The sequence below is a fragment of the Scyliorhinus canicula genome, chromosome 7, assembly GCF_902713615.1.
Source record: "Scyliorhinus canicula chromosome 7, sScyCan1.1, whole genome shotgun sequence".
Taxonomy (NCBI): domain Eukaryota; kingdom Metazoa; phylum Chordata; class Chondrichthyes; order Carcharhiniformes; family Scyliorhinidae; genus Scyliorhinus; species Scyliorhinus canicula.
In genome coordinates, this window is record NC_052152.1 from 129703796 (window position 1) to 129720163 (window position 16368).

The following is a 16368-nucleotide window of genomic DNA, read 5'->3' on the forward strand; positions in this document are numbered from 1 at the left end:
GTGATAGCCGGAACCTGGCGCCAAAAACAGCGCGGATCGGGCCTCCCGAAACGGCGCGAATTCTCCGGCCCGGAATGGGCTAGCAGTGGCGTGACACATTTGTGACGGTGTCACCAGTCACGGAATTAACGCCGTGCGGTGTCACAGCACAAAAGACGCCCCCCCCCTCCCACCCCCGGAGATCCGTCAAGATGGCCGCCTGCCGCGCAGCTCCGAGGTTCCTGGAACGGGACATCGAGGCACTCCTGGACGCAGTGGAGCAGAGGAGGGAGGCCCTGTACCCTGGGCACGGCCGCAGGGCTCCCCCACGCCTCAGCCGCCGCCTGTGGAGGGAGGTGGCAGAGGCCGTCAGCGCTGTGGCTGTAACAGCAAGGACAGGCGCCCAGTGCCACAAGAAGGTCAATGACCTTGTCAGGGCAGCCAGGGTAAGTAACCCCCCCACCTCTGATGTGCGGCACAGCCCGAGGTGCAACTGACATGGCTGCACCCACCCATGCAGCCTGCAGTGGCAGGATGGGTTGTGAACCTCTGCCAACATACACACAGCCGCTGGTCCACATGTATATCTCTGCTTAACACTGTTGCCCTTTATCCCTGCCATCCACCCGCCCCCCCCCCACAGGAGAAGCGCACACACAACAGGGAGCGTGAGAGGACCAGAGGGTGGCCAGCTGATGAGAGACCACTCACCGTTCATGAGGCGAGGGCCCTGGAACTCGCAGGCGGAGCCGAGGACCGGGACATTGCGGATGCAGAGGTCGGGGGCGGATCACCAAGTGAGACCCCCCATGGCCTGTCCCCCTTTCCTCCTTCCCCCATATCCCCCTTATCCCCCATATCCCCCTTCCCCATATCTCCCATATCCCCTTCCCCATATCCCCCATATCCCCTTCCCACATATCATCCTTCCCCCATATCCCCCTTCCCCATATCCCCTTCCCATATCCTCCTTCCCCATATCCCCATATCCCCTTCCCCATATCCTCCTTCCCCCATATCCTCCATATCCTCCTTCCCCCATATACCCCTTCCCCATTTCCCCATATCCCCATATCCTCCTTCCCCCATATCGCCCTTCCCCCTTCCCCATATCCCCCTTCCCCCATAACCCCCTTCCTCCATATCCCCCTTCCCCATATCCCCCTTCCCCCATATCCCCCATACCCCCCTTCACCATATCCCCCATATCCCCCGATCACCGCCTGCGTGTCTAACCATGCTGCTGTATTGTGTATTGCAGGACCAAACGTCGAGGCACCCGTCCCCATGGATGCCGACCGCCTCCAGGATGATCCAGAGCTACCACAGGACAGGGAGAGATCCGGCCCCTCCGGCATAGGATGCCCCCAGGATGTCCCAGGGCGGCCACGAGACAGGGACAGACCTGGAGCACCAGGGAGATGACGCCCCCGTCTCGTGCGAGTGCAGTGACGCAGGCGGGCAACACCCAGCGACGAGGGGGGCAGCCACAGGCCCCCGTCGCAGCCGAGCCAGGTCACCCCTACCCAGAACACCCCTACCCAGAACACCCCTACCCAGAACACCCCTACCCAGAACACCCCTACCCAGGACAGTCCTACCCAGGACACCCCTACCCAGAACACCCCTACCCAGGACAGCCCTACACAGGACACCCCTACCCAGGACACCACTACCCAGGACAGCCCTACCCAGGACATTCCTACCCAGGACACCACTACCCAGGACACCCCTACCCAGGAAGCCTACCCAGGACACCCCTACTCAGGACACCCCTACCCAGGACACCCCTACCCAGGACACCCCTACCCAGGACACCCCTACCCAGGACACCCCTACCCAGACACACCCCTACCCAGAACACCCCTACCCAGGACACCCCTACCCAGGACAACCCCTACCCAGGACACCCCTACCCAGAACACCCCTACCCAGCACACCCCTACCCAGGACACCCCTACCCAGGACAGCCATACCCGGGACACCCCTACCCAGGACACCCCTACCCAGAACACCCCTACCCAGGACAGCCCTACACAGGACACCCCTACCCAGGAAACCACTACCCAGGACAGCCCTACCCAGGACATTCCTACCCAGGACACCACTACCCAGGACACCCCTACCCAGGACAGCCCTACCCAGGACACCCCTACCCAGGACACCCCTACCCAGGACACCCCTACCCAGGACACCCCTACCCAGGACACCCCTACCCAGGACACCCCTACCCAGAACACCCCTACCCAGAACACCCCTACCCAGGACACCCCTACCCAGGACACCCCTACCCAGAACACCCCTACCCAGGACACCCCTACCCAGGACAGCCATACCCGGGACACCCCTACCCAGGACACCCCTACCCAGGACACACCTCCCCAGGATACCGCTACCCAGGACACCCCTACCCAGGACACCCCTACCCAGGACACCCCTACCCAGGACACCCCTACCCAGGACACCCCTACCCAGGACACCCCTACCCAGGACACACCTCCCCAGGATACCGCTACCCAGGACATACCTGCCCAGGACACTGACGCACACGATACTGACACACACAGGACACTGACACACAGCGGACGGGTGGACAGGAACCACCACCCCAGGGGACCATGGACTTTGGGTCAGATGAGGAGCATGACACTACGCCACTGCTCTCTCCAACACCCTCCACCATCGCAGAGAGACTCACCTCGATTCGGCACTTTAGCGATGAGGCTTCTGGTGCACTCACTGGTGCGCACAACACAGCAGTACCGGTACAGCAGGTGGAGGTAGGAGCAGCCGATGGGCCGGGAGGTCGGAGGGCATCCCAGCGCGAGCAACCATCTGCTGTCCAGACGGGTCCCGGATTCCTGGAGTTACCGATGTAGTCACGGACCCAGGGACGATCGAAGGGAGTGACGGCCGACTTGCAGCGGCTTGCAGGTGGAGTAGTGCACCCGCGTCCAGGAGCTGGGAGTGGTGCTGGTCTTGCGTGCCACCCAGGTCCCAGAACACCGCGACACCTCGGACTCAGCCACCTTCCATCCCAGGTGCATCTGGTGGGCAGAGGGCAGGACAGACTGGCAGCTCGCCATCCCAGTCGCCTGAGCTGCAGCCTGGCCCACCTAGGCCGGGCTGCCCCAGGAAACGGCTGCCAAAGGGATCCCGGGTCACAGGGCAGGAATCAGAGGAGTCCACCTCCAGTTCTGATGTACCGTCTGGGGAACCACCTAGACGTAGTCAAAGGGCCCGTAAGGCCAAACAATTAGACACTGAGTAAGTTGGCATGGGTGCAGGGCACAGATGAGTTATTGAGGCTGGGGCACGTGTATGGACAGTTTGTAATTAAAATCACTTTCACACCTACAGAAGCTGCCTTTGTGCTCTGTCCGAAGCGTGTGGGGGTGTGGTGTGGTGAGCGCCAGGGTGTGTGTGAGGGGTGATATTACTTCGGCCTCAGGTGAGTGTGTCCCCCCTCCCCCCGGGTCGCCCTCGTCATCCCCCCGGGCAGAAGACGAGACCGTGCGCTGCAGTGTCACGGCCGCATGCAGGGTGATACCGTGGCCATGGGTCAGACATTGTCCAATGATGTAGAGCCCAGAGCTCATCGCAGAGCGGGTCGTCATCATCCTCCATGGCCTGTAATAGACACACTTCCACCGGCGATCGTTGGGCCGCAGGTCCTGGATCATGGGAATACCGGCCGCCGCTGCAAAGCCCGCTGCCCGGGAATCCTGTCTGGCCCGGTCCATAGGGAACTGGATGTAGCCGTCCGCAATGGCACATAGGACGTCTGTCACTGCCCGGATACACCGGTGCACCGATGCCTGTGAGATGCTGGACAGGTCCCCACTCGGAGCCTGGAATGACCCATGGCATAAACGTTCAGGGCCACCGTAACCTTGATGGACACGGGGAGAGGGTGTCCTCCCCCAGTCCCATGCGGTGCCAGGTGTGCCATCAGGTGGCAGATATGGGCGACGGTTTCCTGGCTCATCCGGAGTCTCCTCCTGCATGCCTGGTCCGTGAGGTTCTGGTACAACGAGCGGGGGTGGTACATACGGGGCCTCCTCGGGCGTCTCCGTCGCCGTGGCGCAACCACCTCCTCCTCTTCCTCCTCGTCCTGTCAGGTAGGCGGCCCTCCAGCCTGGGCGACTGCCACCTGCCCCTCTGCGGTACGCTCCTCTGCGACAGCCTCCACCACCTCCCTGGCACGCTCCTCCTCCTCCTGGTTGGGGGAGGACGACATGTCATCTTTGTCCGTACCCCCCCCATCCCCCCTGCCACAGCCTGGTGCCATGGGCTGCATGGTCGCGACTGTTGGAGGCTGGCACCTGGCCAGGTGGACAACCACACCAACCTCTTCCCCTCCCCAGCACTCGCCCACCCCCCTCCCCAGCATTCTCCCACCCCCTCCCCAGCATTCGCCCACCCCCTCCCCGGCACTCGCCCACCCCCCTCCCCTGCACTCGCCCACCCCCTCCCCTGCACTCGCCCACCCCCCTCCCCGGCACTCGGCCACCCACTCCCCTGCACTCGCCTACCCCCCTCCCCTGCACTCGCCCACCCCCTCCCGGCACTCGCCCACCCCCCTCCCCGGCACTCGCCCACCCCCCTCCCCGGCACTCGCCCATCCCCCTCCCCAGCACTCGCCCACCCCCTCCACGGCACTCGCCCATCCCCCTCCCCAGCACTCGCCCATCCCCCTCCCCGGCACTCGCCCATCCCCCTCCCCAGCACTCGCCCATACCCCCTTCCCAGCACTCGCCCACCCCCTCCCCGGCACTCGCCCACCCCCTCCCCGGTACTCCCCCATCCCCTCCCCGGCACTCGCCCACCCCCTCCCCGTCCTCGCCCACCCCTCCCCGGCACTCACCCATCCCCTCCCCGGCACTCGCCCACCACCCCTCCCCTGCACTCGCCCACCCCCCTCCCCAGCACTCGCCCACCCCCCTCCCCTGCACATCGCCCACCCCCTCCCCGGCACTCGCCCACCCCCTCCCCGTCACTCGCCCACCCCCTCCCCAGCACTCGCCCACCCCCTCCCCAGCACTCGCCCACCCCCTCCCCGGCACTCGCCCACCCCCTCCCCGGCACTCGCCCACCCCATCCCCAGTACTCACCCATCCCCTCCCCGGCACTCGCCCACCCCCCTCCCCTGCACTCGCCCACCCCCCTCCCCGGCACTCGCCCACCCCTCCCCGGCACTCGCCCACCCCCTCCCCGTCACTCGCCCACCCCCTCCCCAGCACTCGCCCACCCCCTCCCCAGCACTCGCCCACCCCCTCCCCGGCACTCGCCCACCCCCTCCCCGGCACTCGCCCACCCCCTCCCCAGTACTCACCCATCCCCTCCCCGTCACTCGCCCACCCCCTCCCCAGCACTCACCCATCCCCTCCCCGGCACTCGCCCACCCCCCTCCCCGGCACTCGCCCACCCCCTCCCCAGCACTCGCCCACCCCCTCCCCAGCACTCACCCACCCCCTCCCCGGCACTCGCCCACCCCCTCCCCGGCAATCGCCCACCCCCCTCCCCTGCACTCGCCCACCGCCCTCCCCGTCACTCGCCCACCCCCATCCCCAGCACTCGCCCATCCCCCTCCCCAGCACTCACCCATCCCCCTCCCCGGCACTCGCCCACCCCATCCACGGCACTCGCCCACCCCCTCCCCGTCACTCGCCCACCCCCTCCCCAGCACCTGCCCACCCCCCTCCCCTGCACTCGCCCACCCCCTCCCCGTCACTCGCCCACCCCCTCCCCAGCACTCACCCATCCCCTCCCCGGCACTCGCCCACCCCCCTCCCCTGCACTCGCCCACCCCCTCCCCAGCACTCGCCCACCCCCTCCCCAGCACTCGCCCATCCCCCTCCCCGGCACTCGCCCACCCCCTCCCCAGCCCTCGCCCACCCCCTCCCCAGCACTCGCCCACGATCCTCCCCAGCACTCGCCCATCCCCCTCCCCAGCACTCACCCACCCCCTCCCCAGCACTCGCCCACGATCCTCCCCAGCCCTCGCCCACCCCCCTCCCCGGCACTCGCCCACCCCCTCCCCAACCCTCGCCCACCCCCTCCCCAGCACTCGCCCACGATCCTCCCCAGCACTCGCCCACCCCCCTCCCCGGCACTCGCCCACCCCCCTCCCCGGCACTCGCCCATCCCCCTCCCCGGCACTCGCCCATCCCCCTCCCGGCACTCGCCCACCCCCTCCACGGCACTCGCCCATCCCCCTCCCCAGCACTCGCCCATCCCCCTCCACGGCACTCGCCCACCCCCTCCCCGGCACTCGCCCACCCCCCTCCCCGGCACTCGCCCACCCCCTCCCCAGCACTGACCCATCCCCTCCCCGGCACTCGCCCACCCCATCCACGGCACTCGCCCACCCCATCTCCAGCACTCGCCCATCCCCCTCCCCAGCACTCACCCACCCCCCTCCCCAACACTCGCCCATCCCCCTCCCCGTCACTCCCCCACCCCCTCCCCAGCACTCGCCCACCCCCTCCCCAGCACTCGCCCACCCCCTCCCCAGCACTCGCCCACGATCCTCCCCAGCACTCGTCCACCCCCTCCCCGGCACTCGCCCACGATCCTCCCCAGCCCTCGCTCACCCCCCTCCCCGGCACTCGCCCTTCCCAGCCCTCTCGGCACTCGCCCCCCGCCTCCCCGGCACTCGCCCTCCCCTCCCCGGCACTCGCCCCTGCCTCCCCGGCACTCGCCCCCCTCCCTGGCACTCGCCCCCCCCTCCCCAGCACTCGCCCCCCCCTCCCCGGCACTCGTCCCCCTCCCTGGCACTCGCCCCCCCCTCCCCAGCACTCGCCCCCGCCTCCCCGGCACTCGCCCCCCCGCTACCCGGCACTCGCCCCCCCCTCCACGGCACTCGCCCATCCCTTCCCCGGCACTCGCCCCCCCCCCCTCCACGGTACTCGCCCCCGCCTCCCCGGCACTCGCCCCACCCTCCCCGGCACTCACCCATCCCCTCCCTGGCACTCGCCCCCCCCCCTCCCCGGCACTCGCCCCCGCCTCCCCGGGCACTCGCCCCCCGCCTCCCCGGCACTCGCCCCCCCCCCTCCCCGCACTCGCCCCCTCCCCAGCACTCGCCACCCCCCTCCCCGCACTCTGCTTTCCCCCCCCTCCGGCACTCGCCCTCTCCTCCCCCGCACTTGCCCTCTCCTCCCCGGCACTCGCCCACCCCCTTCCTGGCACTTGCCCTTTCCTCCCTGTCACTCGCGCCCCCCCCCCCCCTCCCCGGCACTCCCCCCCCCCCCTCCCCGGCACTCCCCCCCCCTCCCCTCCCCGGCACTTGCCCCCCCTCCCGGCACTCGCCCTCTCCCCCCTCCCCGGCACTCACCCTCCCCCCCCCTCCCTGGCACTCGCCCCTCCCCGGCGCTCGCCCACCCCCCTCCCCGGCACTCGCCCCCCCCCCCCCTCCCCAGCACTCGCCCTTCCCAGCCCCCCGGCACTCGCCCACGCCCCCTCCCCGGCACTCGCCCACACCCCCCCCCACTGGCACTCGCCCCCCCCCCCTCCCCGGCACTTGCCCCCCCACCCCCCGGCACTCGCCCTTCCCCTCCCCGGCACTCGCTCCTCCCCCCCCTCCCCGCACTCGCTCCCCCCCCCTCCCCGGCACTCCGCCCCCCCCTCCCCGGCACTCGCCCCCCCCTCCCCGCACTCGCCGCCCCGCCTCCCCGGCGCTCGCACCCCCCTCCGCACTCTGCCTCACCCCCCCCCCCCCGGCACTCGCCCTCTCCTCCCCCGCACTCGCCCACCCCGCTCCCCGGCACTCGCCCTCCTCTCTCCCCTCCCCGACACTCGCCCCCCCCCCCCCCCCGGCACTCGCCCCCCCCCCCTCCCCGGCACTCACCCTCCCCCCCTCCCTGGCACTCGCCCCTCCCTGGCACTCGCCCCCCCCTCCCCGGCACTCACCCTCTCCCCCTCCCTGGCACTCGCCCCTCCCCGGCACTCGCCCACCCCGCTCCCCGGCACTCGCCCTCCTCTCTCCCCTACACATCCCCCCTCCACACACACAGCCCCCCTCCTCACACCCCCTCCTCACACACACCCCCTCCAGACACACTCCCCCCTCCACACACACACACCCCACTCCACACACACCCCCCCTCTCCACATACACAACCCCTCCACACACACACCCTTCCCTCCACACACACATCCCCCTCCACACACACACTTCCCTTCACACACACACCCCTCCCTCCACACACACACCTCCTCCACACCTCCCTTCACACACACACCCCACCTCCACACGTACACCCTCCCCTCCACACAAACTCCCCTCCACACAAACTCCAGCCCACACACACATACCCCTCCCCGCACACACACCACCCCTCCACACCCCCCCCCCCCCCCCCCCCCCACAGACTGCGGCCGCGCCATCACTTCTCCTGCAGCCACGCCGAGACCTATCTCCACGCTGGCCGGCGTCAACCATCAGAAGGGGGGTCGGAGAATTCGGAGGATGGCGGGGGCGGGTTTCACGCTGACCTCCGGTGATTCTCCGACCTGGCGTGGGGTGGGAGAATCCCGCCCATGATTCTATTCTATGATTCAAAACTTAACTACACCATAAATCACTAGTCACACTTCAGAACATGGAAGAAACTGCAAAGTTGTCGCCCAAAATCCAGCAGTTCAGATTAAGATCAATGAGATACGACTCCAACACGGTGAATGTGCAAGGAAAAGAGAAAGCAAAGTGAGTGTTGATCTTATAGAAAGTATTCACTATAGAGGATACAAGTAACATCCCAGAAAGTCAGGAATTGGAAGGAGGGAGAGACTCGAGAAAGTTAAAATCACCAGGAAGTGGTACTCAGTAAATCGTTAGAGCTATGGGTTGACAAGTCCTCAGGTCCTGATGAATTTCATCCTAGGGTCGTAAAGTGGCTAGTGCGATAGTTGACGTATTGGTTTTACTTTTCCAAAATGCACAAGATTCTATTAGATCAGAAAAGAGCAAATGTAACCCCTTCATTCAAAACGTGAGGGAGACAGAAAGCAGAAAACTACAGGCCAATTAGCTTCATATCTGTCACAGGGAAATGTTAGAAACTATTAATAAAAATTTTATAGCAGGGCACTTCGATAAATTTAAGATCATCAGGCAGTCAACATGATTTTGTGAAAGGGAAATCATGTTAACCAAGAGTTCTTTGAAGAAGTAACATGTGGATAAAGGAGAACTGGTGGATGTACTGTACTTACATTTCCAAAAGGCATTTGATAGGGTGCCACATCAAAGATTATTTGGAAATAAAATTTTGTGGGTAACACATTGGCATGGACAGAAGATTATCTAGCTAACCGGAAACAGAGAGTTGGCATTAATGGGTCATTTACTGGTTGGCAGGATGTGACGAATAGTGTTCCACATGGATCAGTGCTGAGGCCTCAACTGTTTACAATTTATATAAATTACTTGGGTGAAGGGACTGAAGGTATAGTTGCTAAATTTGCAGATGGCACAAAGCTAGTTAGGAAAGTAAACTGTGAGGAGAACATAAGGCAGCTACAAAAGTATGTAGATAGGTTAGGTGAGTGGGCAAAAATCTGGGGTGGGATTGTTGGTCGTTCTGGGTGAGTGTGCTTAACACTCAATTTGGCTCTGTTTCTTTACTTAGCTCTGGAGTCGCCAGGTATCGTTAAGATACCGCCACAAGTTCAAGGTGAAGTTCAAAGCAATAAAACCATACACCAATTAGTAAGTTCAAACAACTGAGTTTATTATAATACAATTATAATAACTACCCATGCACACGCTAAAAGGATTAAACTTATTCCTACCGCTAAATAAACTAATACTTACCTCGAAGGAACTGCCGGGTCAGGGAACAAGGCCTCTTGCTCTGCTCTGGTCTGCAGACTTCAGGTTGGTATAAGTTAAAAGAGGTCAGGAGTGTCTATCTCTGGTAGCGATCGTTGTGAGGCACTTACTTGCTGGCGGCTGCTGTTTGAACCTCTCTCTCTCTCCTTCAGGGTCTTCTTGGCAAAAGCTGGTCGAGGTGCTGGTCCACGGAGGAAAGTGCTGGTCAAAGAGAGAGGAGGGCTGGACAAGAAGACTGAACCATGTGTGGGACCTATCTTTTATAGGTCCCAGGGATCCTTGCCCCTTTGGGCGGACTCCCTTACCTGCTTGGAATCGATTGGGTCTCTTCCCAATCGATATGTTTGAATCCCCCCAATACTGAGGCTGTTCCTTAGCTACTGGGCGGGCTCTCAGGCTCTTTGTTTTCGAACCCTGTTGGTGCCTGGGTGTCTGGTATCCTTTACAATGTTGCAGTTGCTTCCCCATTTGTGTCCATTGTATCTGGAATCGTTCCATTAACATGCTAATTATCCCGGTGATTGCCTCATTAATATGCGGAATGTTCGTTTCGGTGCTGTCTGCTTTCTTAGCAGACAGAATCCACACCTGCTTGGCGCAGCCTGCTGGGGCTGCAAACATTGTCCATTTTATCCTATATGCTTTGTGTTCCTCCATTTTGTATTTAGGGGAATGGCCAACTTCGGTGGCTACAGGATTCTCCGTTTCAGAGACTGGGGGCTGGATTCTCCATTTGCCGATGGCGAAATCGCGAAACACGATTGGACGCAGAATAGCATCCGACGCCAAAATCGTGGTAGGCGCCGGTTTGACACCAAATCGTGATGGTCCGGCACCCCATAAATGCGTTGCTCACCGTGCGGGGTAGAAGTAGGCATATCAATAGCGGGCCTGGCACCCTATTCTCCAGGGCCCCCGAGATTCACCCCGCTGATTGGCCAAGTTCCCAATGGCGTAGTTCACTTGTGGTCTCAAAAGTTATGAACCTGGCGTCGGGGCTGCTGAGCAAGGGAGAGGAGATTGGAAATGGCGTGGGGTGACTGCGGGCTGCCGGCCCAGACACTGGCCGTGCTGTCTGCGGCGGGTGGGCCCCTGCCAGGGCCAGGGGAGGGGAGGGGGCGAGGGGGGACAGGCCGAGCAGCTGGGGTGCCCCCCGCAGGACTGGGGCAGTGCCGGGGCACCGACCGCCATTACAGCGACCATCTTGTTGGGCACCCACTGACCATCCACCTCGGCCCCTGGTTCACAGTGACACCGGCTGTATGGGTGCGTCCACCCCCGCACCCCACCCTCTGGCACAGTGCACCCACCCAACCGGCCGCCACCCCCTGGGGGACCACCCCGGGCAACACCCACGGCAGCCCCCAGTGAGGGCAGTGCCAGCCAATGGTACCCATGGCAGCAGGGATGGGCACCAGGACCAGGTGCGCCGACTGTGTCAGATACTAACGGGGCAGGGGTGGGGGAGGGACATGCTTGGGCGGGGCCCACAGTGCCAACCGGGGCCACCGTGTAGACCATGGAACCTGGCTGGGCACGGGTGTATGTGCCAGACTAACATGTGGGCCTTCCACACCTTGCAGACAATGGCATTTGGCGTTCTACCAGCAATGCTGGTCGCCGTGGCGATGGTCGCAGCTCTGCGAGATGCCCTGCGGCCACGTGAGCGGAGGCCGCTCGGAGAGGAGGGGGAAGCTGCAGCAGCGGAGAAGGCGGCAGCAACAGAGCGAGCAGCAGAGGACCAAGCTGCAGAGACAGGCTGCAGAGGAACAGGCTGCAGAGGAACAGGCTGCAGAGGACCAAGCTGCAGAGGAACAGGCTGCAGAGGACCAAGCTGCAGAGTAGCAGGCTGCAGAGGAACAGGCTGCAGAGTAGCAGGCTGCAGAGGAACAGGCTGCAGAGGACCAAGCTGCAGAGTAGCAGGCTGCAGAGGAACAGGCTGCAGAGTAGCAGGCTGCAGAGGAACAGGCTGCAGAGTAGCAGGCTGCAGAGGAACAGGCTGCAGAGGAACAGGCTGTAGAGGGGCAGGTGGCGGCTGCACAGGCTGGAAGGCCGGCCGCCCAACAGGCCGAGGAGGAGGAGGTGACAGACCGAGAATCCCATCGGAGCAGAGAGACAGTGCGACATATCTGCCATATGATGTCACACCTGGCACCGCAGGGGTATGGGGGAGGACACCTACTCCCAGTGACCATCAAGGTGACGGTCGCCCTGAGCATCTATGTGAGGGGGTTGTTCCAATCGCCGAGTGGGGACCTGTCCGGGATCTCACAGACCTCGGTGCACAGGTGCAGCTGCGACGTCACGGAGGCCCTATATGCTCAGGCGGATCAATACATCCAGTTCCATGTGGACGGAACCCACCAGGATGCCCGGCAACGGGGTTCACTGCCATCGTCAGGATGCACTAGGTCTAGGGGGTGATAGACGTGATGCATGTCACCCTACGGGCACCTGCGGATAACAGGCCGATCTACACTAACCAAAGGGGATACCACTCGATGAACATCCAGCTGGTCTGTAACCATCAACATGCGCATTGTGCATGTCTGCACAGTTACCTGGGCAGTGTGCACAACTCCTTCATCTTGGCACACTCGGTGATTCCTGACATGTTCAAGGAGCTTCCCCCCCCCCCCCCCCCCCCCCCCCCCCCCCCACCCCCACCCCCCCAGCTGAGGGGTTGGTTCCTGGGTGACAGAGTTACACACTGCAGCCGTGGCTGATGACACCTATACGGAGGCCAGAGAACAACACGGAGACCCGCTACAACGATGTCCATACAGTGACCAGGCGTGGCACCGAGCGGTGCTTTGGCATCCTGAAGTTCATGTGCCTGGACCGCTCTGGAGGGACTCTCCAGTATGATGCTGAGAGGGTCGCCCACATCATGGTGGCCTGCTGCATCCTCCACGACATTGCGCAGAGGGGTGATGTACTGGATGAGGAGGAAGGTCATGCCTCGTCCGACGTGGAGGATGCTGGGGAAGGGGACGATGAGCTAAACATGGGGCTGGGGCCAGCAAGGGAGGCCGCATGACGTGTGCACCAGGGCCAGCATGCAAGGGACGCTGTGATCGCCTCCGGTTCACCGACTAGGAGGAAGGGGGTGGAGACAGGGGGTGGGTGCTGACCACCACATGGACACCACATCCCAGACACACACACCCGCCAAACCGCACGCTTGCACACTCCTCCGTTACATAATCCTGCGGCGCTGTGGGCTGGGGGTCCTGGCTTGGCAGTGACAGCAGGTCTGGTCCATGGGATGGAGGATGATGACAGCCTGCTGTGCGATGAGCTCCGGTGCTCCACATTGTATGACGTCTTTTTTTTTAAATTTAGAGTACCCAATAATTTTTTCCAATTAAGGGGCAATTTAGCGTGGCCAATTCACCTAACCTGCACATCTTTGGGTTGTGGGGGTGAAACCCACGCAGACACGGGGAGAATGTGCAAACTCCACACGGACAGTGACCCAGGGCCAGGATTCGAACCCGGGTCCTCAGCGCCGTAGGCAGCAATGCTAACCACTGTGCCACCGTGCTGCCCGTATGACACCGTCTAACTCATGCCCACAGTAGCACCTTCCACTTGGCAGATTCCTGCATGCAAGCTGGCCAGGCCATCACACAGCCCTGTCGAATCCCTAGGCTGTGGGTGCTGGGGATGGTCCTCCCATAGGGCCTGCATGCTCCCCCGCCCCCAGTCCTTCCGGATGAACCCACACCCACAGCCATCAGACTGAGCACTGAGGCAGGATTTAACGGTGTTAACGGGTGTTTAATATGAAGAGGTATATACAGCCTGTGCCCTAACCGCTATGACTGAACTGTGCCCTGCACCGTGCCCTTAACTGGTGTCTAACTTTCTGGCCTTACGGGCCCTAACACTGCGCTGATGTGGTTCCCCAGATGGTACAGCAGGAGTAGAGGCGGCCTGCTGTGACTCCTGCCCGGCAATAAGGGTCCTCATTGGCACAGGTCTCCTGGGGCAACCCGGCCTGGATGGGCCCGGTCGCTGCTCGGATGTCTCAGGTTGCGTGGTGCCAACCTGTTCTACCGGCTGCCCACCAGTGTTGCCAATCAGCACCGGAATAATGTTGCCAATTAATAATAATGCTCTTTAGTGTCACGAGGTATCAAATGATACCACCGCAAGGATTTACCGGATATCGATCAAAGGGCCACACAACCAGTTAGTCAGTTCAAGTTCAAAGACAGTTTATTTACACACAAGGATTACTTCGACATGCAACACAAAACACTACAAGCTAAACTACACCTAACAACTACAATAGCCTATACTTAACGTCAGGGCAACCGGCTCTGTGAAAATGGACAAGGCCTTTGTCCGGATCTTGCATGGCTGGATAGAAGAAGTGGCTCGGGTTCTGCTGGGCTCATCCGTCTAGTAGCGATTGTTGGTCTTGAACTTGTCTGTCCGGTCGTTATGCTGCACTTGGGTTGGCATAGGCCGTATTTTAGAGAGGCCGAGCACATGGCTGTGTCTCTTCTTATCCCTCTGGGATTTTGCGCACTTTGGGGCGGTCCTTAACTTGGACCCAATAATTCAACAAGCTTCGCTCACTGCCTTCAATTTTGGCCAGTAAAGGGGCAGGTGCCTTGATGGCTGGACGTGTCCTTAGCGGACCTTGGCTGTTTGGGCTCCCTGAGTAAAGGGAGTGGCGCCAATCAGTCTGTGGCTGTATCGGTTTCTTGAGTGCAGTCCCTTTGTTCTGGGGAAATGGGCCATTAGAATGCAAACGAGCGGGGGTTTCGATCCCGTCTAGCTATCTGGGTTGAAAATACACACACAAACTCTGAGTCTGCCTGAGTCGTGAGTTGGCCACATTTCCCATAGTCCTTTGCAGGTGGCCATCTGAGATGGCTACATTAGATGCACCAGGGATGGGGGAGGCCCGGTCTGTGCCACATCGGCCAGTGACTGGGCAAACTCCCTCTGGGTCTGGGCACCTCCCTCTGGGACTGGGCCACCTCCCCCTGGGACTGTGCCACCCCGTCCAGTGTCTGCGCCATGCCGGCCAGCACCTGGGCAATACAGCCGAAGTTCCCAGCCATGGCCTTCAGTGACTGGGCCATGCTGAGGAGTGCTGCTGCAATGTCCAGGTGGCGCTGGCACATGGCTGCCTGTGAGAGGGCAGCCCTGTCCTAGGCCTCGGCCACCGCCTGCACAAATGCCCCAGGCCTTGGACCCGCTGATCCACAGCCAAAACCGTCGCCCCCAATGCCTCCACCTCGGATGCCACCCGTGCGGTGTCGGTCTGGGTGGCACGCATGACTGGCATCACACCCTGCTTCTGCACGCGGATGGACTCCTCCATTTGCACCTGCAGGTGCTGGAAGCCGGCTGTCACCCCCTCCTCTAGTCCCTGGGTCTCTGACTGCATCTGCACTGTGGCTGGGACTGGATGTTCCAGGGGCCCAGGACCCGTCTAGGTGGCAGCTGGTTCCTGGGGCCTGCCCTCTGACTATGTGGCCCCTCGGCTGCTCCTCCCTCCACCTGCTGTACCAGATGTGATGTCTGGTGCGCACCAGATAGTGTCCCAGGAGCCTCTTCACTAATGTGCCCAACCGAGGTGAGAGTCTTTGGGATGGTGGTGGGTGTTGGAGGCAGCAGTGACGGAAAGTCCGTCTCCTCCTCCAACCCGAGCTCCGGGGTGTCCTGAGTCTCAGACGCGGGGCTGATGTTCGGGCTGCTCTGCCCACCAGTGCTCGGCTGTCCGGGGGGCACCGGCTCTGGCACTGGCTGAGAACAGGGGTCTACGGATGGACCGGCCCCATCTCCGACAGGTGCTGGAAGACCCAAGATGACATGGGGGCAGCACAGTTGCAGGGTCCCAGGTTCGGTTCCCGGCTGGGTCACTGTGTGTGCGGAGTCTGCACGTTCTCCCCGTGTGTACGTGGGTTTCCTCCGGGTGCTCCAGTTCCTCCCACAGTGTAAAGATGTGCAGGTTAGGTGGATTGACCATGATGAATTGGCCTTAGTGACCAAAAAGGTTAGGTGGGGTTATTGGGTTACGGGGATAGGGTGGAAGTGAGGGCTTAAGTGGGTCAGACTCGAAGGGCCGAATGGCCTCCTTCTGCACTGTATGTTCTATGTCTATGTATGATTAGACGGGGGGAGGGGATGTGGGGGGTGGGGTTGGGGGGGTAAGGGTGGTCACACATGTGTCATGGTGATCCACAACTAAACAGGGTTGGTGCCAGAGTCACGGAGCAGCCGACTCATCCTGGCCGCCCTGAGGAGGTCATGGAGTTTCTTCCTGCACAGCATGCCAGTCCGGGCGACGTTGCCCACGGCTCTGACCACCTCTGCCACCTGCGCCCAGGCACGACGAACAGCGGTGCCTGGTGGCCTTCCTCCTGTGCCAGGGTACAGAGTCATCCGCCTCTCCTCCATGGCGTCCATGAGGGTATCCAGCTCAGCGTTCCTGAACCATAACGCTACTCTGCTTCCAGCCATCTTGTTGGCTGGGACGGTGTGTGTGGGGGTGGATCGTTGAAGTGTGGCTGCAGCGTGGGAGCCTCATG